This window comes from Corvus hawaiiensis, chromosome 26 (assembly GCF_020740725.1).
Source record: "Corvus hawaiiensis isolate bCorHaw1 chromosome 26, bCorHaw1.pri.cur, whole genome shotgun sequence".
NCBI classification, from domain to species: Eukaryota; Metazoa; Chordata; class Aves; order Passeriformes; family Corvidae; genus Corvus; species Corvus hawaiiensis.
Genome location: NC_063238.1, coordinates 21,566,719 through 21,592,471, shown reverse-complemented (window position 1 = coordinate 21,592,471; position 25,753 = coordinate 21,566,719). Strand labels below are relative to the sequence as shown.

At 42.1% G+C, this 25,753-nt stretch overlaps 1 long non-coding RNA gene across 2 annotated transcripts in view; it reads right to left on the bottom strand.

Moving 5' to 3' along the window:
• LOC125317292 overlaps positions 1-25,753 on the bottom strand; it is an 80,162-nt gene that overhangs the window by 7,649 nt on the left and 46,760 nt on the right. Inside the window, exons 3-4 of one of the 2 annotated variants that reach the window (XR_007200006.1) lie at positions 21,526-21,725; positions 13,233-13,478 (exon numbers count right to left, since the gene is read on the bottom strand). This is a non-coding gene — a long non-coding RNA (uncharacterized LOC125317292). Of the gene's footprint in view, positions 1-13,232; positions 16,932-21,525; positions 21,726-25,753 lie in introns of those variants that run through there. The other variant, XR_007200005.1, reaches the window with a different exon arrangement.

Genomic DNA, 25,753 nt, shown 5'->3' with positions numbered 1-25,753 from the left:
AATAAGCCTTCTGAGAGCCTGTAAATGTTGTGTCTTCCACCAAATCTCTTATTGCCTGGACTTGGTGCACAGCCTGTGCTTGCAGGGATCTCTGTGTGCTGTACAGTGGGGTGGGATTGGGGGTGGAGAAAGGAGAAAGAGGGATTTCTGCCCAAGGAGAAAGAGGGATTTCTTGGGGTGAGACTTCACATTTCATTTATGTGCTGTTTGAATGCAAGCCCCTAGTGAGAGCAGCATAAGGCTCCAGGCAGTATGAAGTCTCCAGGAGCTGCAGATTATGCCAAGATAATTCATCCACTTCAAGTGGCTGTGATGGTACTCAGAGGAGCACTAACCCAGAGGACCTTTGTGTCATTTTTTCCAGAGTGTTAATCATCACACCTTGTCTCACCTGGACATATATTCCTGGCACTCCTGGACGTGCCCTCCAGTGCACAAGATTTCAAATGACAGTTGCAGAGGAAAGTCATGGCAGCCTAGGAGGGCTGGGATGGCCAGGCAGGCTCCATCGTGTGTCCTGCCTGTGTGAGGCTGGAGGCACCTCCATGATTTCTCTGCTAGTTGATAATTCCCACTCAGTGGGGAAGTCTTTACCTGATGGACATCTGCAGACAAAGTACCTAGTTTCTGAACCGCTCAGGTGGCATGAAAGGATCAGGATCACCTGCTCAAGGCTTGGTGCACCTTCTCAGAGCATAGCAAAACTCCCTACTCTTGTTCAGGAGGTAATGGATATTTTTCAACACCAGCTTAGCATAAAAGAGACTGTAACCTCTCAGCTAGCTCTCCTCTGGACAGGAGATCAGTCCTCTTGCAACTCACACAAGACCAATCATGAGGTATTTGCCCATATTCTGCTCCATTACATGGGGCACTTTTTCAAGCCAAGCATTAGGCCAAGGTTACCATTGTGATACTGAGACGGAAATCAATGGTTTCAGCCAAGTCTGTCTCAGAGCATAGCCACTATTTACCTATCCGTGCTTTACCCCATTCAAATGAAGACATGTTTGGCAGAGAAAAACAACCTGATGGCACAGTAGAACTGACTATTTAGAAACCCTCTTTTCTGCTTCATAGTATTATTTCCACATGATCATTTTTTTATTGCTAATTGCTAAATGATACCCATCATCCATTGCAGGAAAAGTCAGAGAGAACAAGTGAGCTGGGACTTTGACTCACACACAGACAGCCTCTGGGGTGAGAGCAGTTACAGCCCAACTTATCCCTGTGAGAGCAATTAACTTCCAACCAGGATGTACCAGAAATACAGCATAAGAACTCACTCCTCTAAGGCTCTGGGCAGCTACTTTGAAATCAAAGGGAAATGTGAATGCTAAAATCTCTCATCTGACCTCATACCTGTAATTTAGATAATCTGTATAAAGACTCTACACTTACGTAGTCAAAGAGCTAGAAACCCACCACTCTTCTGAAATCCAGCAATGCGAAGGGTGGTTGAGTACCTGAAAGAATTGTGAACCATCCTATACAGGTTCGGAAGTAATGTGACATTCAATACCATAAAACCAAAGTTTTAGAACCAGTCTTTTTGCAAGGATGACATTTTATGAGTTGTATTTCAATGAATTGAACTCATTAAAAGAAAAAAATTGGTTTGTTGACTGAGGTTGTTCAGCTCTAATATTGGTTAATATTGGTGAGTAATTAAAAATGTCCTAACCATTCAGTTACAAATGAGGCAGATAAAGGCACCTGTTCAGATACCTGTAACTTGAAGTATTCTTGCTGATAAAAGAGTCTTTTGAGACCAGGCACTAGAAGCAGAAAATACACGTAGCGCTGTATCTTCCCACTCCTTTTCTTATTAAACTGTCTGCCTTTTCCACATTGTCCCCCCTTCCCAGCCCCTAGTCCCAGCCACACCCTCGGGTTCTCCCTATTGGTTCCAGTACCCTAACTCCCATGTACCGCTCCTGCGCCCTGAGAAAATCCCAAGCTCCCTGACCATGGGGTCTCTCTGCCTCTGGGAGCTGGCTTGTCATCGTGTAAAATGAAAGTTCCTCTGAGGTCGCCATGCAGGGACCCTTCTGCCTCATTTATTGTCACCGTGTTGCAGAGCCCAGCTAGCCGGAGCACGGGGCCGCCTGAAAGGGCTGCAAGAGAGCGGAGCAGCCGCTCTCCCCGAAGCAGCCCCGCTGCACTCTCTGGGATGGTTGGGGCTTGCTAAACCAATGCAGGAAACTAAACCACCGCAACAAATACAGACAAGAATTTGGCCTATTCTGTTTACTTGAAGCACATGATCTCACTGAATTCAACAGAAAGAAGAGACAAAAGCCAGAAGACAGAAAAGAAGATGTGGCCAAAAAACAATCCACATAGATTACATCAGGAATCAATAACATTAAACAGCAGAAAAAGACCGTATTACACCAAGGGAGAGGGGTAAGATGGGGGAGAAGAACAAGTCTTAATGAATAAACTCAATAAATCAGGCCAACTCCCCAGAAAGGAAGGATAGCTCAGACAAAATTTCCAAGGTGTTTGTAGAGAAATGCAACAACAAAGAGAAAGAATTTAAAGGAAGTAGAGACAGCAGCATGGGGAGAATAAGAGAAAAAGAAGCAGAAGACCCATCAGAAAAGCAAAGGTCTGTAAAGATTCAACAGGAATGATAGTGTAGAGAATAGCCCATATGCACTGAGCTTCTGGAAGAGAAGACTCAGTCTAGTTTAAGTCAATTACTCCATGTGAGCATCATCATCCTGAATCTCATGATTTGCACGTTTGGTACATCTTGGAACTGAAGTAAACCTTTCCTTGCCCTGGTCCAGAGCATACTGTTTAACAGCCAGAACTCAAGTCATCACACCTGTCAGGCCAGGTTCACCTTTTGGCATGTGACCAATGTTGTGACTCTCATGCCCACCTTTCCCTGCATTCTGAAGCAAAAACACATCAAGATTCTCAGTTTCCCTAAGGTGCTCATGATTGCTATTTCTGAATAGTGTCTTCTCACTGAAGATTTGTTCATTATTACCTCATCCTACTGCAAAGAGACCTTCTTCAAGGATTTGGATCTTCCCTCTCCCTCATGAAGTACCTAACCTCTTCTCCATCTTTGAGTTCCATATGGTCATCACCTCTCACAGGATATCCAAGCAGTTTTGGACCTTCATGGCTGTCCCCTCTTCTAGCACTTTCTGCCAAGACAAGATTGTGCTTTGTCCCACTCCCCTGCCCTGCATCAAGCCTTACCCACTTTGCTATCAGGGAAGTATCTAAAATAAAACTTAAAGGTTTTTCCCCTTAAATTGCAGATATCCAAGGCAGCGTCTCTGTTCCTGGGTAGCAAGCATTGCCTTTTCCTACTAGCTAACTTCCAGAATACGTCAGGTAAGCAAGGTATCCTGTGGGAATCTTCTCACCTGTGTGTGTACACAGCTGAAAGATCCAGGATGAGTCACTTCACTCGGAGGATATCTCTTAGAGCTGAATAACTCATTGTATAGGCTTTGCAAAGATAAATGAGTGCTCTGGAGGGTTGTGTTGTGGGATTTTTTTTTCTGATAATAATATTGAGAGCTATGGTAGCTTTCCTCTCCTTGCCTTTTTTCTTTTCCAAAACTTTCCTTCATGGGATTTCATTTGCCACATGCACACATGCATACAGTGCAGAGGGCAGTCTTAAGTGTTTCTGTTTATGATACTGGTGATGATTTTCTTCCTGTCTTGTAGAAAGGGAAACATCTGAACTCCTTGTCTAACCCCAGTCACTATATGTCACTCCCTTTTTATACTCTCCCCAAAGCATTCACTGCAGTCATTACTGGGTATTCTCCCTGTGGCCCAGCCCAGCTTAACTGCTCTTATATTCCTGCCTCCTTATACCAAATATTCTGGGAGTGGACATGGCAGCTTTCCAATGTTTACAGCCTGTGCCTGTGTGTGGTTTCTGCCTTGACTCTCACTGGCCTGGATGTGTACAAGCCAACAGGATTCACTAGAACAAGAACTTAAAAAGATGCAGTGACATTTTATTCACTGCAAGAGAGAGATGCAGCACGATAACAGGTAACCAGCAATGTGCTGGAATTGAAGGGTTTTTAAATTATTCTAGACAAGCTATGTCTGACCAGATCTAGTGGTGGCAACAGTCCTGTTTTCACCCGGCTGTTCCCACCAACATCCCTTTCAGTGGTGTTCTCATAATTTTAAACAGGACACTTGAAGAAAAAGGACAGCCCTGAAATGGCTTTCAGTCACTGACAGGGATCCCATCAACTGGATTCAAACTTTCCAGTTGTGTTTATTTCCTTTATTAATTCCTGTGGTTTGCATCAAAGATGCAGTCTGTCTGGCTCTTTGATACTGGCCCTTTTGGGGAGAAGTTGTTAGCAGACCCCTAAATGTCCGTGGTGTGTCTTATGGGCTTCTCAGGTTGGGCAAGATCAAGTTCATGGTGGTTTGGAGTTTTTTTAAAATAAAGAATAGAACAGAACAAAATGGAACCTGAATGTTCAACTGGCAAATACAGAACAATGAAACACCTCAGATTATTACACAATACATGAGATGGTTAAAATCAACATGCAATAAGCAGGTAAAATACTTAAAAGCAAAATAAGGCCGGAAGTTACATTTCCTTTTTAAATGTATTCCCCTAGGAAAGTCAGTAGTCATGCTAATTTAGAATTCTTAATAAAGACTGGATATTTTTTCTCCAAGAATAGTGAATGTTTCTATAAATTGAGCAAGCAAAGGTGCACTTGGAAATGCGATAAGAGAGAAGGCTTAGCTATTAATGCCATGATGAAAGTCTCCCACTTTGATGTGTGTGAATGAAATCTCCACATGCTTGATTTCTAGGCTTTTTTTGACAAATATGGTCAGCATGAAAGAGGGAGAGAAAAAAGAGGAGGAAGAGTTTAAGGGGAAAAAAAAGTAGAGTAGACCTGTGCAGCTTGTTTTACTCTGCTGCTGGTGAAATAATCATTTGTTTCCAAATAGCCCCACAGCTCCCAATAGCTCTGACTAGCTATTACTCCACTGTTCTGGCAAGTTGCTAATGGCTTTGCATTTTCTTTTATTGTCATCAAGAGTGGCTGGAGTTCATTAAGAATTACAGGAATAGCCTCCATGCTTTCAAACTAGGTTTGGGAATATACTCAGAAGGGACCAGTGATTATACGCTTTGCTAGTTCTATAGTAGCCCATCGCAATCACTGAAAGAGTGAAAAAGGAAAACAACTGCTTGGAAGCTGTGAAAAATTGTATGTATGTATAATAAACTGTCGTGAAAATGTAACATAATATCACTTACTAAGTAACTGTTGTATTTAAAAGTCCTATCAAGACCAAAAATAAACTAAAAAGATAGCATTTTTGATAGCTATAAACTAAAAGAAAACTTCCTACTCTATTAAACTAAAATCAAATACTTGTACCCATTCACATGCTTTTAATTGACCATAAAGATCTAACAGTGACAACGTTTACATATAAGAGTTTATAAGACAGAATCCTTTTCCTAATGTGGAAAGAATGCATGCTGAAAACCCAGAGGACAGCTCAGGGTGCTGCTCACAGAGAGATTAGATACCACATAAAAATATTACATTGACTTAAACATGGGACAGGAGAAGGAAATATGGCCACTGAGGTTTTAATTTTTTTATTCCATTACTTCTCAGCAGGTAGTATGTTTTTAAAGAGTCAGGAATGTACTGAAACAATTATTTCAGATTCTCAGAATTTAAAGCCTTTACATGTAGCAGTCTTGATACCTTCCATACATTTTTCCTTACCTGGGGGTGTTACTTTATAACCAGATATTGAACTAGACACTCCTACTCCAAATGCATGAAATGTTAATTGGAATGAGACTGGATCCCAGTGAGGACTACTAGACTATGGAATAATTTCCCAGAGGAGGTGATGTAGTATAAACTGCTTCAGAAATGGAAAAGTAGACCAGACAATGTACTACGAAATGTAAACAAGAAAACAATCCCCTAATACAGAGACAGCACCTGGCCTATCTGTAAGAGCTGATGTGGTATTCTGCAGCTTGTAATCCCTTGCTATACCTGGGAAAGCATCTGAAAAATATTAGACCTACTCACCTGGTCAGTATGGGCTGACTTACTGACAGGCACTGCTCTTCTACAGATGGTGCAATTCACTTAACTGACCATTTTACTTTCACCTGAACCTGGCAAAGAAGAGAGTACAGCATAGTAACAAATGAAGAGCTGGCTGGGGACAGAAAAAGGAAACAGGTGCAAGAGTTCATGGTTGTGCAATGCCTCTCCTGCCACCAATCTGGCCACCTACCACTGTCCCCTCACCCCAAAAGCCAGTTTCCACTCCTTGCCTTTTCAGTGGTCCCACACCCTCCAGTGCTACTGCACAGTAGAGGGAGAGGGAACTGAGTGCCCCAACATTCTAAGGGAAATTTCCCTAGAGTTCCTAGAGGAGAAGACAGTGTGCACAAAAACACTGGTGAGTAGCACTGGGCATATTGCAGGATTGGACCCAAGGGATGAAACGCCTGTTGAACTGAATGTGACCAGATACCAGGAGCTTAAGCTGTGGCTGACTGAACTGAACAAAGCCTGGGAGGTGAGAACATGGCCATTACCACAATAAGTCTACACGTTTTGATCTATACTATAAGGATGAGCATTATCAGGAGTACCGATCAGGGCACATACATTCCCCTGGAGATTAATCACTGTTTGCAAAGAGCTGAGGGACAGAGGGCCTTAGGGCATTAACCCCAAATGACCATTAATCCCCCAAAATGCCGCCTACCCATGCCTTTGTCACTATTAAAAGGTTAAAAAAGAACTTTGAAAGGGAAAGGGACAGTCTGAAAACCAGTATTTTCTTCTTCCTTCCTGTGGGCCAGTTTGGATGTATGTAACAAATCAATTCAATCAAATTTTCAAGTATTGAAATATCTGGAACAGAAACAATTCTCCCTTTTCCTCCTTCTCTCTCACTTAAGAATAAAAGTAAATACAGTACCTAAAAGAAACTGAGGGGAAGAGAGGGACTGAGATACAATGCTGGGCTTTAAGCTGGCATATTTTATCCATTAAAAGGCCACGTCGATCTGACCACTGTGATCAGTTTTTGAAATTCAAAATAGAAAAAATGCTCTTCGTACTAGGTGCAACTGACTCCCAAGATATCTGTATACACATAAAGTGAAATAATTAGACCTTGAATGAAAAATCTTGACAGTACAAAGAAAGACCATGATCTAATATCAGAACAAAGTTAACAGATGTCATTAAGTGAGACGATTAGCCGATGACGGAAGGTCGCACCCAGTTTACTTTTCACAGTTGACAGATCAAAGTTATTCGTTCAGTTTGAGCAAAGACTGAATACAGTTACCCTAGGAAAACCCTTTCACATAACATTAAGTCTCTCTCTGTCTTGTGTTTCTTAGACATGAATTGTCAGGAAAAATACTAGTGAAACAGTACAGAGCAAGGGCAACCAGCTCACATCGTACTGAATGGAAATTCCCTTAGTGGTAGGTAAAAATAAATGTGTAATTGTATCCAGTGGCCTTTACACTTACGTGAATCACATGCCTGAGATATTATAAACCTGACTCCAGCACAAGTTATGGAGCTGTGAATTGGAAGAAGCCATTAAGCCACATCCTGAGACAGATCCAGCCCTCAGGTCTCCTCCGATGCCAATTCTTATTGTCCACCCTCACCCACATTCCCCTCTCTGCCCCAACACCTGCCTCGCTGTCACTAAAACCCAAATATCCAGTGCTTGGGCACAAGGCCAGGAAGGACCATCCCCATTGCAAGTGGGTATGGGCTGGGTGGCACTGAGGATCTTAAGTGGTAGGGGAACAAGGTGACAAGTGGCACAGGGAGAATCATAGCTGCCTTTCCTCTTGCCAAGCCCCAGCCTGCTGCCTAGAGATCACCCTGTGCTCTGGCAGGCTCAACAGGTCCCCTCAAGTCAGTCTCCACCAGTGTCAGCAGAGCAGCATCACCACTGGTAGTGGGGACACACCACTGCTCAGCCAGGCATCACACCCCTCATGCCCAGGTGGGCATCCAGCATGGCTTATGTATGCTGCAAATATCAAGTTGGGTTGCCATAATTCCTTTTTTAGTATTAGAGTTTTACACAGTATCTGTCCAAGTTTTGGATAGTTGCTGTTAGTGTTGGGTTTTGCTCCTGGCTTTTCTTGTTTGTTTTCCAGAACTGGCAGAAAAGAGAATATTTAAAACTCAGATTTTAAACCCGACCTACTTCATACCTTTTCTCTTACAAAGTGTGATTAATTTTACATTGGTTTTCACTTAGGAAGAGATTGAATTTTTGCATATGCAATCTTGAAATCTAGAGTGAAAAAACACACAGGAAATATCCTCAGCTTCAGTAAATTTACTTTAGTCCAGCTGTGCATCCAACACTTGTCCATTTACTTAATTACACCATCATATAATATGCAATATAGTATTAAATTTATTTTCTTCTGTCCATTCAGTCCACAGGCTTGATTAGGTTGATGTAAAAACTATGAGTCTTTATCTCAATGATACCCACTTTGTATTCAAGCTTTCAAAAATGCACATGCCCCCATCTAAAGAAAAAGGAAACAATAGCCTCCAAATAAGTCACAGAACAGGTATAAAAACATGCTCATACGATTATAAATAAAGGGAAAAATAACACATTTATACTGCAATAAAGTTATTCATAAATTCAGTGTGGTAGAGTTTCAATAGGCTACAATTCAAATATTCTACAAAAGCCTATGTCAGCTAAAGTTACCATTTGAATGCAGAGAGACTAGCATTAAAGAATGTTTTAAAATGCAGAAAGATTGTGCTGGCCACTGCCCTGTGCAAACCAGGGGATTTGTTGCCTGCCAAGCCTGCTGCAGGATGAGAATCAAGACATTCAGACCTGACAGGGAAGAATGATTGCTTCATTGTGTGAAGGTATTTCTGTTACATGCAGCACACCAGCAGGGTTCTTCACCAGAGAAGCGCACAGTGGATTATAGAAACTCTTAACTCTGTGGTCCGCAGGAATTTCAGCAGTTATCAAAGTAAGAGGACCAAAGAAAGTGGTGCCTAACAGAGAAAAGAAAGAAAGGACTTAACCTTTGTCCTGAGGGTGATAAAATAGCATCACATGGCTGAAAATCAGTCTAGCTTCAGCCATGTGATGCAGTTGACACAGTCATTTCTGTGAAAGTTACAGGATGGCATCAGTAGTTGAAAGGTCATATTTGAAAGACTTTCTAAATACACCATCAAAATACTGGCTGAAAGACTCTGTGAGGGCTTATTATGCAGCTACAAGTCTGGACATATTTGTTCCTTTTTACACTGAAAGCAATTGTAACATTCCCAAGAGCAGCAGGCAGACCACAGGACCTAAAGCACACAATTGAGACATTTGCTTGTAAGTAACATACCAAATCTGTAAGGTGACATACCAAATCTTACCTCTCATTGCACAGGGCCCATCTCCACCTGACTCAGCACTTCTACCATGCCAGTTACAGCAGCATTTAGGTGGAATTACATGTGGACTTAATTGGCAGAAGTCAGTTTCTAGAAGCATCACTGAAGACATGGACTGAATTCTCTGCACTATGTTGGTGTTGTTGGAAGAGCATAAAAATGTGTTTGTGTGCTTCAATTTCCTTTTGAGAGAACACGTTCCTCAAAGCAGCAGGAACTCTGTCACCACTGTGGGTATACTTTCAAACAGACCTGTTTCAGCTGACTTTACCTGCAGAGTTGGTAATTGTTCTTTATTTCCTCTTCTCAAGACTGTTCTGTTCTTATCTTCCATGATCCAGTCCACCACGGCCTGTTCTTCTCCCACTGGTTTCATGACTATGCCTTCTTCTAGTTCTTCCCCTACCCAACTAGCCAATCCATCCATGTCTGTCTTGGCAAACCCAGCTCCTCACCACTCAGTCATGAGTGCTAAAGAAGGTCATCCCCTACACCTTCTCTTGTGGTCACCTCACCCACTTGTAAACATGTGCCTTTTTCCTGATAATCCCCTCTCTTCTGACTTTTTATCTTCCCCTGTATAACTCTCTAAACTGCTCTGGCTCAGATAATTAGCCTGCTTAGCTTTCTGCTGAGATTCATGTGATCAGAACTCATTTCCTGAACTTTCCTTCTGAAGTTTTCCTGCTCTCCCATCATCACGGGTAACACCAAGAGATTTTTCACAATCTACCCCACACCTTTAGAGACACCAACTCTTAAGCAATAGATGATACAGCTGCCTTTCACCTCTTACAGAAAAATAGAGAACCTCTTTTGAAACTGACCTCTCACATTTATCACAGAAACTTGGACAGTTCCAAAAATTTTCTCCATGGTTTTGTGATCATATTTCTGCACGATGACTAATATAGCATCAGATGAGAGTTCAAGATCCAAGAGCATAAAATGTCATAAGTATCTTTAAAGGGGCACAACATAAATTTCTCACACACCTTTTAGAGTATTTCCCCAAGTGTCTCTAAAGGGGAACAGGCAGACATCCAGCTGAACAGCCTTAAGCAAAAATTTTTCAAAAGAGTAGGCTGCCAGCCTGGGAACAGTACTGAACTTCAGCATTCCCCTTAACCTCGAGTAACCTTCTTGAAAGCAGATGAGTGATTCCAGTAAAACCTTTCCCATCTTGCCCATACAAGTAAGAAGAAAAGACTGCAATATAGGTCCAGATCAATTTATTCTGCAAAACACCTTGAAAAAGCCCAGAAGCATCCAGAGGCCAGGAACTTCCCCATTTTGCTTTGAAATTATCCTTTTGTTCCCCAGAAATCTCAGATCTAATCAGTCAGCTCATGAAGAACTAAAGAAGCCAAACTTACAGTCATCCTTTTTCTGCCTACTTAAAAAAGCGGTACAAAGTTGTGGGAGCAGTACAACCTTCCCATGCCTGGGAAATGATCCCACCTGCACCTATGAGTGCAGTTCATTGCCATGCCCCAAGGCAGCTCCAAGATGGTTATTAAGTAATTCCAGCAATGACAAGCAACCCCTGAACACTTTTCAGATGATTTTACGGACACACTGCTTGCTAGGGAGGAACTGTCAGCTATTAAACCATGGGCCATCTAGGCCTTGCTGGATAGTAACCATTGTCTGTCACTATTGGTTCATCTCTTCATCCTAGATGATTCAGACTTTAGCTGTGCATCAGGCCTCACATCCCTGCTCTGGGCGTGGCCAGCTGCAGCTCTCACCATCACAGCACATACTGTCAGGCTTTCCTTACCTTAGCCATCCTGTTCAGCTCTGAAGCATGTAAATATTCCTTCAGTCTATTTAGGAAGGGCATGCTTCATAAAGGGCTCAACATTTTTCCCATCACAAGACTTCAGAACAGGAGGCTAACCCCAAATCATTTCCAAACAAGCATCCTCTTTCCCCTATTTTCTTGCCAAGTCTGTTGTTTTCTGATGTAATTTTTAAGAGGAGGAATGTGCAACGCATCCCAGAACACATCTCTGCGCTCAAAAGAAAGAGAGGGAGTAGTGAATCAAAACTAATAAACACGTAATTGTACCCAACATTTATGGAAAGGCTTCCTGTTGGAGAGAAAATCAGTGGCCAGTTCAACAAATACTCTTCTTTTTTAAGGAAAAATTATACTCTCGGGGGTATCAAAAGTCACTTTTTATAGCCAGGTTCTAAATTTCTGAAACCTAAGATGTATTACGGGAACTTATAATATTAACTATATTTAGTGGGCGTTTTATTGTCCATACAAGCCATGCTATTAAAGAAAGTATTTCTTTCCTAAGCTATATATGTTTGTCTGAGAGTGTGTGCACCCGTGTGTATGTATGCATGTGTCTGCTCTTGAAGAATTTCACATGGTCAGCAAAAGAGCTTTGTGTTTTATTTTTAAGTGAATATAAATGCTCACAAGATCTTATGCTAGATGCAAAAGAAAGAAGAAATGGACAAAGCATTTATGACTGCAAGCAGCCAAAACAGTTTGCAATCTGAGTACCAGCAAGAATTGGTCATATACCTTATAACAAAGTTATTGCTAGTTTTTTCCCACACACCAAGAAAATGTTTCAAAGGTCTCTGTCTCTTCAGACTTCTAACTCAGGAAACAGGAGTGGTTTCCATACAAAAAAGCAAGCAGATATGTTCACATTTTAAATGAGAGGAACAAAAGCACAAGAACAAAAGTAATGTTTCTGCTTGAGCACGTGTTTCCCTCTGTGACAGTCTGCACTGAACAAAATAACAGCCTGGGTCTGCAGGCGTTAGAGGGTTGGGAAATGCTAGAAGTGCAGTCTGCAGAAAGTAGAGATGACATCTGCCCAGCAATATCACATATGAGGAGGTGAAAGGATATGTCCAGCCACATCCTCCAACACAGACACTGAAATGTTTACTCAAAATTCCTAGTCAAAATACTGCGAAATTGAGCTCTGCTTTCCTTTTTTCCCTCTTTTACCAGTAACCTGGGAGGTTGGCTATGCAAAGGTAGCTCTCACAGCCATCTCAGACTTGTTCAATAGCAGCATGAAGGGAACATGGAAGGAAGCTGTTGCCATAAAAGTGGTCACCATGAATATACCCTCAGGAATACTCAGCCCCAGCTGCTGGGGAGGAAAGAAGTGTTTGCCAATAATTGCTGCTTTCAACCAGTCATCTTCCTAGCACAGAGAGAGGACTTAAAAGTTGAAAACTGCAGATCTGGCATCACACTCAATCTCAGAAGAGGATAAAAATCTTCACTGTTTTTTGCTTTTTTTTTTTTTTTTCTGAGCCTGAAATGTAATTGTTATCTCTTTAAAAGAGGAGAGCAGCAAGCCGTAGCTCTTGTAAACTTTCCTACTTTGTGTAAACCCTCATGTTGTCTTATCTTATGAGGGGATCTGTTGCACAACCACCACTCACAAAAGAAATCACAAGGTCATGAAAATCTTACGATCTGTCAGTGGTGAAATTTCAACCAGTAACAATGAAAGTCTCTTCAGTGTGATCACACTGACCTCATTTCTTACAGAGGTTTCAGCAAAGCCCCATTCTGAAAGGACAGAAAAATATACCTGAGAGTGCCCCCACCATATAGACCTACCTAAGCTGATCTGGTGAGCCCTCCTCATCTGCTCAGCCAACCACCAAACCCAGCGCCTTACAGGTTGAGCCTTGTAAGAAGAGAAGCTAGTGCTGGGCTTAGTGAGTTCTGTGCAACAAGGAAGAGCTGCTTACCAGAGGAAGGTCAGGGTGCACCAGAGAGACAGCTTTTCTTATGGGTCTTCATTTACTCATCAGTTCATCCTGGAAGTCCTCTCTCTTCTGCCAGTTCAGGTGCAGGTCAGGCTGTGTGCACTTTTTTATTCTCCATCTTATGACACTGTTTCTTACCTGTCCACACACAGCTGTGAGCCCAAATTGCTGGCTGCAGCTCTTCTGCCATGGGCATTCAAACTGTTCAGCCTTGTAGCTACCTTTGTCCTGGAAAACAAACAAACAAGCAAACAAACAAACAAACAAAAACTGTCCTGCATCTATCAGAAATGGAAGGCCAAAGTTAAACCTGTCTTTCATAACAAGACTTAATCCAATTTATTGCTGAATTTAATGTGAAACTGAACATATATTACAGCTTAGAAGGAACATCAGCTGTATCTCAGACAGAACAGTCCTTGAATATAAAGGTAAATCTGATGGCAAGGTGGACAAGCAGAGATGGGTTTATTTATCAAACTTTTTGAGCTTGCAAGGATGGGCTAGAAACCTCATGAAAACATTATTTATTGGAAGATTTCTAATACTTCCTGCTTCTGCTGGGGCTGGAAGAACCACAAGAACTACATTTCTGTGGTATTTTGGTATTTCCACTTGTGGCCCCAGCTGGAACTAAGAAGGGAAGAGGCACACACACTTGGAAATGGTGGGGTTTTGGTCATCTGCATTTTTTTGGAATCACAGGAAAGGTTTTTTCAAAGTCGACTTTGAGGCAACATATTTGAGGAGGTATTCTAGCAGATGCTACATAAAATTATGACTTTTCAGTTACATAAAATTTGCACTTCAGGTTGGAATTTTATGAAAAATGCCTCTCTGGCTTACTGGTTTATATGAACTCTACATAGTTCTGCAACATAAGAATTTCACTATGTCAGTCATGCATAATAACAACATAACAATCTAAAATAATAATGTAATAAATCCACTGACTAGTCATCGTGGGCCCAACTCTGGCAACCCTTTGTGAAAATGTGCTGCAAACACATGTACAGAAAGTCTCTTAGCTCAGTCCCGCTCGCCTCAAGCCAAGAAGTTATCTAACGGCAAATCAACAGACAAGTGTCACCAGAAATGTCTCATAGCTAAACAGCTCTGCTGTGAGCATAAGTTATTCCATTTCAGATGTGGAAAGGTTTAATTGGGTTCTATGCAATTAACAAACCTCAATTATGAGTAATTTGTTAGTCATGCTTACTTTTGGCTAAGGCTTGCTTTTTTTCCTTTTCTCAGCTTTCCCTCTTGAAACACCTGCAAAGTAGATGAACGGGGAGGGGGTTGGTTCTGGCCAGAACTCTGATAAAATGTCTCCTTGATACAGATTTAACTGTTTCTATGAAAACAGCTGCTCTCCTTAGAGAATGTGCCCATGGGCAAAGCTGTTTTCACTTCTAACAAGGGCCTGAGGAGCAGCACTGACAAAAATTACCTGCTGGAAACTGTGAATCAGTGTGTCTCCAACCCAGCCTGGTGCTGCTCCCCATCTTGCTAACCTGGTCAACCCTGCATCTGTGCTGGGCAGGTCTCGGTCACCTCTGGTGGAGAAATGGCCTGGTCTGCCTGTCATTTGGACACAATAAGAGCTGGGGCAGCAGTCCAAGGCAGGGTAGATGCTTTTGAATTACCTGCTGGAATATGACTCCACTCTGTGCTGAATACTGTGCTTCCACTGTGAGTGTAACTTGTGCTTTCCCTCCAGCTCTCCTATTACACAGTGCATATCTTGAACCATCATTTACCTCCTCAAATTTTAACCATATCAGCTTTTTAAGTACAGGCCTGTCTCATATTACTGCTCAACCAAAGTCTTTGGAATCAACAGAGGATGAATTTTACCCATCTGCTTCAATCTATATATGAAGATAATTGCAAAAAACTAGAAACAAAGCAATTTTGACTATGAAGAAAGAATTCTGAGACTGAAAGCCAGGGTTTACTGGAGAAAAGGTCTTACAGATGCTGACTCCGCTCATGATGGGACAAAGAACAGCAGTTCCTCCCAGTTAAAACTCAGATTATTCATTCTCCACAGTCAGCTGTCCTGGAGGCTATGTAAACTTGCTTTCCTCTGCACTGCTGTTCTGCAAAGTGGTTCTCTTTGAATTGAAGGGAATTTTACTCCTACTTCAGTAAAGCAGGGCTCAGAGACCTCAAGCAAATGGGAAAAATGTTAGTTCAGAAATGGAAACAGTATAGCATGACCCGAGGTAATCTTCTTTGGCAGAGGCTTGGAGGCAGGCTAACACAGCAATATTATTTTCAGGCCCACACTTAAGATGATTGCAAATACCTGTGTAGATGAGCAATAACTTGGGTGCCTCTACTCCTTTGCTCAGCATGGCTGGACAGCCAGCATGCCATTACAGTCTGCAGCCTCTCACCCTGGCTGAGGGAGCTTGTTGGAAGGAATCAGTACCAGGTCTGATGGTGTTAAAACATAACCAAGGGAATCTGACATTCTGACATCTAAAACGGAGGAGAGAAAAGAGAAATCCATGGCTGGGCTGCTCTGAGCTTGTCTGCAAGGCTCTGCTCTATTCTGCTGAATTATATCTTGAGACACACTTGATGAGGCTGCCTACAGATCTGTACATCTGCTCTAGCTCCTTTTATTCTCTCCGATCTCCTCCATCACCTCTTGACTACATGCTCCTTATGGCAGTGAACATCTCCCCCTTTATGTCCAGTGGATACACAGGACACTGGTGAAAACATGTCTTCACTACTGAAAGCAAAAGCTTCTGTCAAGATCAAAATTTCATTTATTTCCAACTCCCCAGTCTGAGGCAAACATCATGGAAGTCTGAAGTTCTTTTTGCTCAAGGACATAACAGAGAGGGGCAGGTTACCTGAACCTTAAAAGCCAAAGCCTTACTAGGTTTTACACGAAAACAAATTTAATCTTTAATGGAAAAACATCTGAAGATTTGGTTCCTGATAGATCAGTTATTTCCAATCAAAATGGAAGTCTGTCACAAAAATTCACAGTTACAAAAAACTCTCACAAATATTTAAAACTCTTATGAACATAACCAGAGAGTAATTAAGCTTTGGAAAAGAAATCTCTGCAGCAACAGTGGTTATGTGCTATGTCCTCATTTGCTGGGGTGAAAACTAAAATCTAACAAGAGAACTTGCAGATTTAACATAAAATAACAGCCAGGGAATATAAATAAAATGTAATATAGCAAATGGGGAATAATTATTTTGTGGATTTATGACACCTGTTTCCCTGTTCCATATTCAGGACTGCTAAGGGAAAAGAAAAAGGTACTCACAGAGGTGAAAAGTTCTCATAATTTTTTGTTATTATTATTTTTCAATTAATTTCTAAATATATGCTTACCACACAGTTCTTTATGAAGAAAAAAAGGCTGAGCTATAAATAATATTTCCTCTCCTGGGAGTTATTCTAAGCTGCAAATTTTTTGCTGTTGACAGAAATGGGAAAACCCAGAAAATATGCAGGTTTGGATTAGTTTTAGTCTAGGCTCTTGCTTTTAATTAGCTTTTTTTTAAATACTGATAGTGGTCTTGCAAAAAAAAAATGGCACTGGAAGGCCGAGACCCATCTGGAATTAAATCTGGTCAAGGATGTCAAGGACACCAAGAATGGCTTCTTCAAATACATCAATAACAAAAGGAAAACAAAGGATAATGTGGGACCGTTATTAAATGGAGGGGGGACAGAGGACACAGAGAAGGCAGAGTTGCCAAATGCCTTCTTTGCATCGCTCTTCACTGACAAGACCAACCCTCAGGGATCTCTCACCCAGGGACCTGGCTAAAGGGATGCTGGAAGGAAGACCTTTCCTTGGTCAAGGAGGGTTGGCTTAGAGAAGACCTAGGCAAACCTGACACCCACAAGTCCATGGGCCCTGAGGGGATGCATCCACAAATGCTGAGAGAGCTGGTGGACACCACAGCGCGACCATTCATGGTCATCCTTGAAAGGTTGTGGAGATCAGGAGAGGTGCCTGAGGACTGGAAGGAAGCAAATGTGGCCCCAGCCTTCCAAAAGGGCAAGAAGGAAGACACAGGGAACTACTGGCCAGTCAGCCTCACCTCAATCCCTGGAAAGGTGATGGAGCACCTCATTCTGGAGGCCATCACTATCCACATGGATGACAAGAAGGTGATCAGAAGTAGTCAGCATGGATTCACTAAAGGTAAGTCATGCTTGACCAGCCTGATTGCCTTCTGTGATGAAACAACTGCCTGGATGGATGAGGGAAGAGCAGGGGATACTGTCTACCTCAACTTCAGCAAGGCTTTTGACACTGTCACAACCTCCTCACAGGCACACTCAGGAAGTGTGGACTGGGTGAGTGGACAGAGAGGTGGTTTGAGAACTGGATGAACAGCAGATCCCAGAGGGTTGTAATCAGTGGCACAGGGTCTAGTTGGAGGCCTGTCACTGGTGGTGTCCCCTAAGGTTCAGTACTGGGCCCAGTATTGTTGAATATTTCATCAGTGACTTGGATGAAGGGGCAGAGGCCTCCTCAGCAAGTTCCCCAACAACACAGAGCTGGGAGGAGTGGCTGATACCCCAGAGTGCTGTGCAGCCCTTCAGAAGGACCTCAACAGGCTGGAGAGATGGGCAGAGAAGAACTGCCTGAAATTCAACAAAGGCAACTGCAGGGTCCTGCACCTGGGGAGGAATAACCCCAGGCACCAGCACAGGCTGGGGGGCCAACCTGCTGGAAGCAGCTCTGGAGAGAAGGACCTGGGGGTCCTGGACGATAACAAAGAATGCCAAAGGTATCCTGTAGTACATTTGGAAGACCATTGGCAGGAGGTGATCCTGCCCCCCTACTCAGTCCTAGTGAGGCCACGTCTGGAGAGCTGTGTCCAGTTCGGGGCTCCTCAGGACATGGAGTTCCTGGAGTGGGTCCAGAGAAGGGCTACAAAGATGATGAGGGGACTGCAGCATCTCTATGACGAAAGACTGAGGGAGCTGGGCCTGTTCAGAGATGACTGAGAGGGGACCTCATCAATGTCTATCAGTCTCTGAAGGGAGGGTGTCAAGAGGATGGAGGAGGCTCTTCTCAGGGCCAAGCAATAGGACAAGAGGCAATGGGCAGAAACTGATGCACAGGAAGCTCCACCTGAACATGAGGAAAAACTTACTTACTTGTGCAGGTGGAGCACTGGAACAGGTTTCCCAGAGAGATTGTGGACTCTCCCTCACTGGAAATATTCAAGAACAGTCTGGACACAACTCTGTGCCATGTGCTCTGGGATGACCCTGCTTGAACAGGGAGGTTGGACTAGATGACCCACTGTGGTCTGCTCCAACCTGACTCATTCTGTGATTCTGTGAGTCTGTGAATTTGTGAATCTGTGATTCTCTCTCAAGTACATTCAGGTAGGTATATAAGCTTCTATACCAATTACCATACACAGCTAAAGGGATTAACAGCTTCTGCCTTACTGTCTCTTCCATCGAATTTCCCTCTGACTGTTTTCTAAGTATAGTGTCTCATATCATACCAAGTCCAATACTGTTATAATCACTCCACTGCCAGTGGTGACTCTGGTACCAGCAGGTTGCACACTTAGCACTATTACAGTTAGTGATGGGTGAGCTCCCAGGCAGCAGCAATAAACCCCTGAGACTTTTCCCTGCCTCCCAAGGAATGCAGCAGGGTCACGGCTTGAGTGGCCTCAGATATTACAGAGACGGGCACCCTGGAAAGGCTTATCAATAAATAAAGCCATGACTTTTGGTGCTTAATTAAACTCGAGGGACAAAATCCTCCCTCCACTAACAAGCAGGGAAGAGGGATAACTGCCCTATTTGTGAATGCAGGAAAAATGCCATACTTATAAAGAGGTCTATGGAATTCACACCTAGTGAATTTTTTCAGTGTTTTTGAGCCCCTGTGCTGGTTCTTTAATGCACGATGCAGTTCTTGCAAAAGCAAACAGATTTTTGGAGCAGATGCCAGGGGATGGATAGGCAGTAGGACACAAGGACTCTAGACTGTGTTTGCTGCCCAAATGCTTGCCCCTGTACTCGCAATAGTCAAATAACTTTGTGAATTACTTTAACCTTTGCTTCTCAGAAAATGCACTTTACTTTGATCTTTGAACCATGATCAATAGAAGGTGCAGAATGGCAGGGAAGAATTTTTCGGCTCAGGGGGAAACAATGTAGTTCAAAATGCTCAAATAGCCTTAAAAAGCTCCCAGTAGAATGTGTCCGGAAATTGCAGACCAGTTATTTGCTTCTTCCTGATGGTTTAAAATAGTATCACAAATTCAGTTCCCTGTCTTCATTCTGTGGGATAAGAACAAGACCTGTATACGACAAGGACCTTTCCTTCTAGCAGCAGAATTTGCTTGAACCCAAACTGAACTTGATCCCCAGTCCTACAGCTACAATAAAGTGGATGCAGGTGCCATATGACTACACTGTCTATCACATTATTCCAGAAGTTCCTACACACGAATAAAGAACATTTAACAAACAGCTACACCAGCTGAGCAGCTTCCAAGATGAGTTGGTCTACCACAGGAAAAATGTACTTTTGCAGCAGAAATAGCAGCATTTCACAGTCACTCAGGGAGGTTGTTTCCAAGAATAAGAGCCACAGGCATGTGTACAAATTAACTGGTAATAAACATTCTGACTTTGGTTACAGTCACTGGGCCAAATTCTGTTTGACACTATATCTGAACCATCTTCAGAGTGGTTTGCTGTGATCCTGAAAACTATTGCCTAGATCCACAGGTGGATTAAACTGATGCAGTTCATTTTATTCTGTCAAACGCATACTGTAGTAGTGGGTTACATAACTAGTTAATTTATTTGTCTCCATTAAAACACCAGACCGGCCATATTCCTTGCTTAACCATGCTGCAAAGCCCTCAGGTTTGCATGCAGTGAAGGTCACTCAAAGATGCTACAGCTCCTTTTCTGTTTGTCATTCTGAGGCTGAGTCCAGTGCTCATCATCTCACCCCTGCCCAGCAGCCAGAGTAACTCAGATATGCTGTTACAGCCCAGGAAGAGAAGACAGCACTGGGTGGTGTCCTCTGAGTACACATTTACAAACATTATCACATTTACAAACAATTAGTTCTTGTAGTGCCATGCTGACAGTCAAGACCTTGCTGCAGGTGCTTGGACATCTGCTGCCTGCATCATTGCTCCCTATCTAATCCTCCAGGCATGTATGGAGGAAAGAAAGAGCTCCAGTACTTACTGCAAATCAAGCAACAGAGAGGTGAAAGGAAATATTTTGGCTTCAGTTGGATCCTTGTGATGGACAGCAGAACACACTGAAGGATCGAGAATGTAAATTGCATCCATGATCCAAATGAACACACTTGCTCTCTTTTTCTGTAACCTGCTGGCAGGCACTCCTCTCAAACATCTGCCTTATGGCCATCTTGCTAGTAAATACAAACTCAAACACATCTGTAGCACTTGTATGTGCACAAGCCAGACCCATCAATGAGGCTCATGCCATGCCAGTTCTCAAAGTGTTGACATGGTGTGAGAAGGACCCAGCAGCAAAGGGGACAAGAAAAGCAGTGGAACCAAGAGCTGCTGTGTAGGGGATGGGATGGGTGGCACAGAACCATGTTCTGCTCTGTTTCTCTCCTCACTAAAATGCTGGTGGCAGGACAGATGTTGCAGCTAAGGCCAGTATTAAAGCAGTTACAAAATTGTCCTCACAGCCTGCTATTGACTTTTCAGCTTCTACACAATAAACACAATGCCAAGGTTTACTAGATGAGTATCTCATCACAATTGCCAGCTTTATCAGCCCACGTCTTTAAAGGGATAAGAAATTTTAGCATCTGCTGACCTAAAATACCTGCTGAAGTTTAAGCTGACATTTTTCTCTTCTGTTTGCCCAGACTGTAAGCAGGCACAGCACAGCTGTGCCGAGCACAGCTCAGCCAAGTGGCATTATCTCTGCTCCTTACCAGGGTGGTGTCCACATCTTATGCCACACTAAACCATAACAGGGTACATTTTGTGTTGGCAAAGCAGGTATTTGAGAGATTTTGTATCAATGTATTCTATTTGCATACTTTTAGGTACAATTAGGGAATGATGGTAAAAAATTATTAGCAATGTTTTTGTGGAAAGCCAAACAATTCACAACAGCTGAAAAGTGGTTAGAATATGTCAGGACATGTTTTTTATTCATAGTCCAGAGGGGGAGCAAAGCAATTATCTTTCCTGTAGTGCAATCAGACTTACATTTTAATTTAGATCATATGTAATAACCACATACCTTCACCTCACAAAATTAGTGTTAAACTAGTAATCTGCCGTTGTAGAACTGGATTCCACCAGAATATCCTATCAGTATTTGGTTTTTTCAGTCCACAGTGGAAGGCAGCTCTCTCCATTCTGACCTGGTGTAAACAATAGTTCACCTTCACAGCAAAGTTGACCCAGATGACTGCCAGCAGTCCCTTCCAGAAAACAGTTCTGTAATTCAGAAATGAACAACAGATAACCCTTGTGTGTCTTCTGATTAATTCCTTTACGTTGTTGTTTAATTGCTTATAGTTGCTTATAAATTGACAAAATATTTTCTTAAAGTCAGTGCAAACACATGGCCATTTCTAGCAATGTATTACAACTTTTCAGAGCTATCTGAAGGCTATCTTTGATACCACAAATATTAAATGAATCATATTAAAATGCCATTATAAATATTTTAAAAATATTGATTCACAAGAAGATTCAGTGGAGTGATACACATCATCCTATTCTTCCCAAATCAAATGTTTTGAGCTTCAATAACAGATGCCCCTATCTCTATCAGCCTTCATTTTAAAATGCCTTAAACCTGTGAATTTCTAGCACTGTAATCCTTATTGCCTCTTTTTTTTTATTGTTGTTGTTCTATATGAAAGCGGGTTTTAAAGTGTTGTCTTTTTCAGACCATGAAGTATGCAAGAATAGCCCTCCACCACAGGACAGTAGTCCTTGCTGCATTCAGTTCATTCTAGTGTGCTTAATAATATGGCAACTTATTCCATTGAGAATAATGGGCAGCTCACTCAAATCATTATTCCTACAAGAACTGTCCATGGGAGCTTGTCTGCAAGCAGCAGATTCAGAAAGATACTGCATAGATCTGTAAGTAAGATGTTCAGTATCCCAGCCTGCTGCTGAGAAGGAGATGCATACTTTAATTTTTTTTTTATCCAACCAATCATCATATCATCTCACTGCTTTGTGCTTCAGGAAATCAAGTTCCCTGTTTCACAAGGTCCTGGAAGACATTTTTCTCGGATCAGCCTGACAAGATCATCCCCATGTCAGAGTAAAATGTGATTACAGATGAAGCATGAGTTCCCAGCATAACATTTTCCACTCTCTTTCCTCATGGTGTAGTTCTTTCAAACACGCTCTCATGGCCATGAAAGGTATCTTTGTCAATGAGATAGGAGCTACTAAGCTCTTCTGACAATTAGACTTTCCAGTCCTCAAAAGCATTGTCTCATTTTGGATATCTCTACACCATCTCTGTTTCTGTTTTTTATGCAGGGTCTGAGACGATGCTTCACTAAAACACTGTACAGCTTGTGACTGCTGAGCCCCTGGAAAGTGAGTACACAAGCAAGCCATAAGCATTAAATATTACACCCATAATGTAGTATTAGTTGATCATGAAGCTGAAGGTGAATCTCTGAGGGTTCTTACACTTCCTTTCAGGTGAGACTGTTCTACTAACTGGTTTCATTAGACAGCTTTAAGCTATATGCAGTTTTGTGCTGTTATGTTTAAAAACTTCACACATTATTTGGTTTAAAAAGTAATGCCTACTCTACTGTTTCCTGCTTAGCCCTTTTTCCTCTTGTCTTTACTGTCTTTATCTTCTATGTAGAAATAAACACAGATTTTTTCTTTCTGTGACCTATGGCTGCAGCAAAAAAAGTCACTACATCCTGGCTGAGGCCAAAGACTCCTCTGCCAGCCATCTTTCCTTGTAGAAGTCAACATGCCAGAAAGTTTGAAGGTGGAGCCAAATAGAAAAGGTCTGGTTTGGCTGGCATAACTAGAAAGCATGCCAAGTCATTGAGGTGACTCTACACATATAGAAAAATAAACACATAAAATGATATATAGGGTCACTTTGAACACTGCAAAAGCATGCCAAAATATTGTCACTGTCTTGGCTCTGCTGTTTTAATGGGTTTTGCAGCCCAGCCAAAACAAGGCTCTCCATTAGCAGCTTCATTCACTTGCTCTTCTCTTCGCAGGCAGAGCAACAGAGCCATTCAAACCCCAAGTGCTCAGCATAGAAAACTCCTTGTTTGGAATGAACAGGGGTTCTGTTTTGAATCCCTCTGCTTACACTTTCTGGTTTTCTCATTTTTAAGATAGCAATGAACCTCCTGATCCCTGGAAGACTCAGAAAGGGGTGCAGTTAGGAATATCTCTGAGGTCAGCTGTGTCCTAGCACTTTCAGTATCTCTGTAAGACAGTCTCTTCCTGTGAGAAATCTTCACTCCAGTTACTTATTCCTACTGGTTTAACGTCCCATGGGGACATTTGAATTTGCTTTCCCTGCTTCCCTGACAATACCACCTTTCCTCCTCTGCTTTTCAAGGAAGGTACATGCCGGGCACAGTGACATTTTCCTTCTCAGTGAGGCCACCAGGTACCAGAATGATATGAGATAACATGAGAGTGACACAATACATGGTGCAATGTAGCAATAGAGACACATCACTTTGTTCCCACCAGACTAATCTGATGAATATTCTGCCAGGTGACTTCTACAAATGCAGTCAGTGAGCAACACATTCACTCACAGGAACAACCCCTGGCCAGGGAAAAGCAGCTGCCTCATGCCTTACCTAGGATGTTCAGCAAAGCTGAACAAAGATGGTTATATGTCCCCATTTGCTGTCCAAAGAAGACTTTTACAAATTTTGCTGTAGTGTATTGAGCTCTGACAAGCTGGAAAACCAGAAAAATATCTCAGCTTCTGACTGTGTGCAAATTTCCCCGGCCCATGCTACACCAGTGAACTCCTGCTGTATAAAACACAGGGACAGGAATGTCTCTTCAGGTTTAAAGCTTCACAGATATTCGTTTAGCAGGAAGAAAAGCCACAGTAATTCCCAATGGACATCCTAATTCTCTTGCATGGTGTTTCTAAATGCACATCTGGTATTCAAGAGCTGTGTTTCTGTGTTAAATGCCTGTGGTTGAGTACACCTGTGTCCTTTTTTGGATGGTAAAGAGCATGGTATTAGTATGTGGAGAACACTTACTATGTTTTTTAATGACAACCTCAGCAAAAGACATATAATTTTTCACTCATTTCTGTTCAAGCTATCATTCCAGTCCAGTCTTAGTATTTTTCTTGCTATATCATCTTTCTTGCTTGTATCTGGACTCTAGGAGCAGAAGAGTTTGCCATCTGACTTCTTTCCTAGCATAAAATTTTCAGGAATTAATTCCTTTTTCATATTGAGTTGAACTCTTGAGCTCTTGAACTTTTGAGTTGGCTTTTAGAAGAACATCCAGTCTTAACAAAAACGTTATCAGGATTTTCAAGGGTGGAGGTTCCATCAACACCTTTGAGAAATTTCTTTCAGTAGAAAATTATCCTCACTACTAAAGTTCAAGAATGTTTACTTTTGCTTTTAAATATTTGGCTGTTTTTCTTACTATTTCAGTCATCATACCTCTGTAGTACTTGTAATTTTATGTGCATATGCTTGAGGAAGGATTCAGCTCATTTGGCTGTATCCATCTAGGAGCTGGACTTCTAGCCCAGAATGTCTCTACAGTCATCCTAGTGGAGGACCAGTGTCTCCAAAGTTCAACCCATCCCACCTCCTCTACAGACCCATCTTAATAGGAGAATGACTGCTTTCCACATTTGTCTCCATGATCTGCCTAATAAGGCTAAGTACTTAGATCTGAACTAAAAGAACAAAACTACATAACTAAATTTTACATTGCCCTAATTTCATTAGCAAAAAATTAAGACAGAGAAAATCAAGTTATAGAAGTATTGCCATTGAATGAGGCTGCCCTTCTTTAGCAGTCATTGACTCACTCTTGTTTCCGCAGTTCTAGCATCTGCCCAAAACACATGTGAAGCTGTCTAGTCTTTATTAGCCACATTTAACAAGACATTATCTTCTGCTTCTTTTGAATGATGGCACAATAGTATTAGGGTACTTTTTTCAGTCTTCTTGACCATCATCTAATATTTCAGAGTAGAGAAACATTAGCTATTGCACTAGACTGCTTTTTTGAAACCCTGGTTTGCAAGCTGCCCATAGCTTTAGTTTTAAGATCATATGCTTTGTTTCCAAAAATGTGCCGTGTTTAGCAACTGCATCTGAACATTCTATTCAGCATCTGTTCGGACTGAACAGATATGATCTATCTCCATTAACTGGCTTTTCCTCAGCTGCAGAAGAGTAACATGTATTGACCATCATAGCCAGATCAGTACTCAAACGTGCACTGTATTCACTATA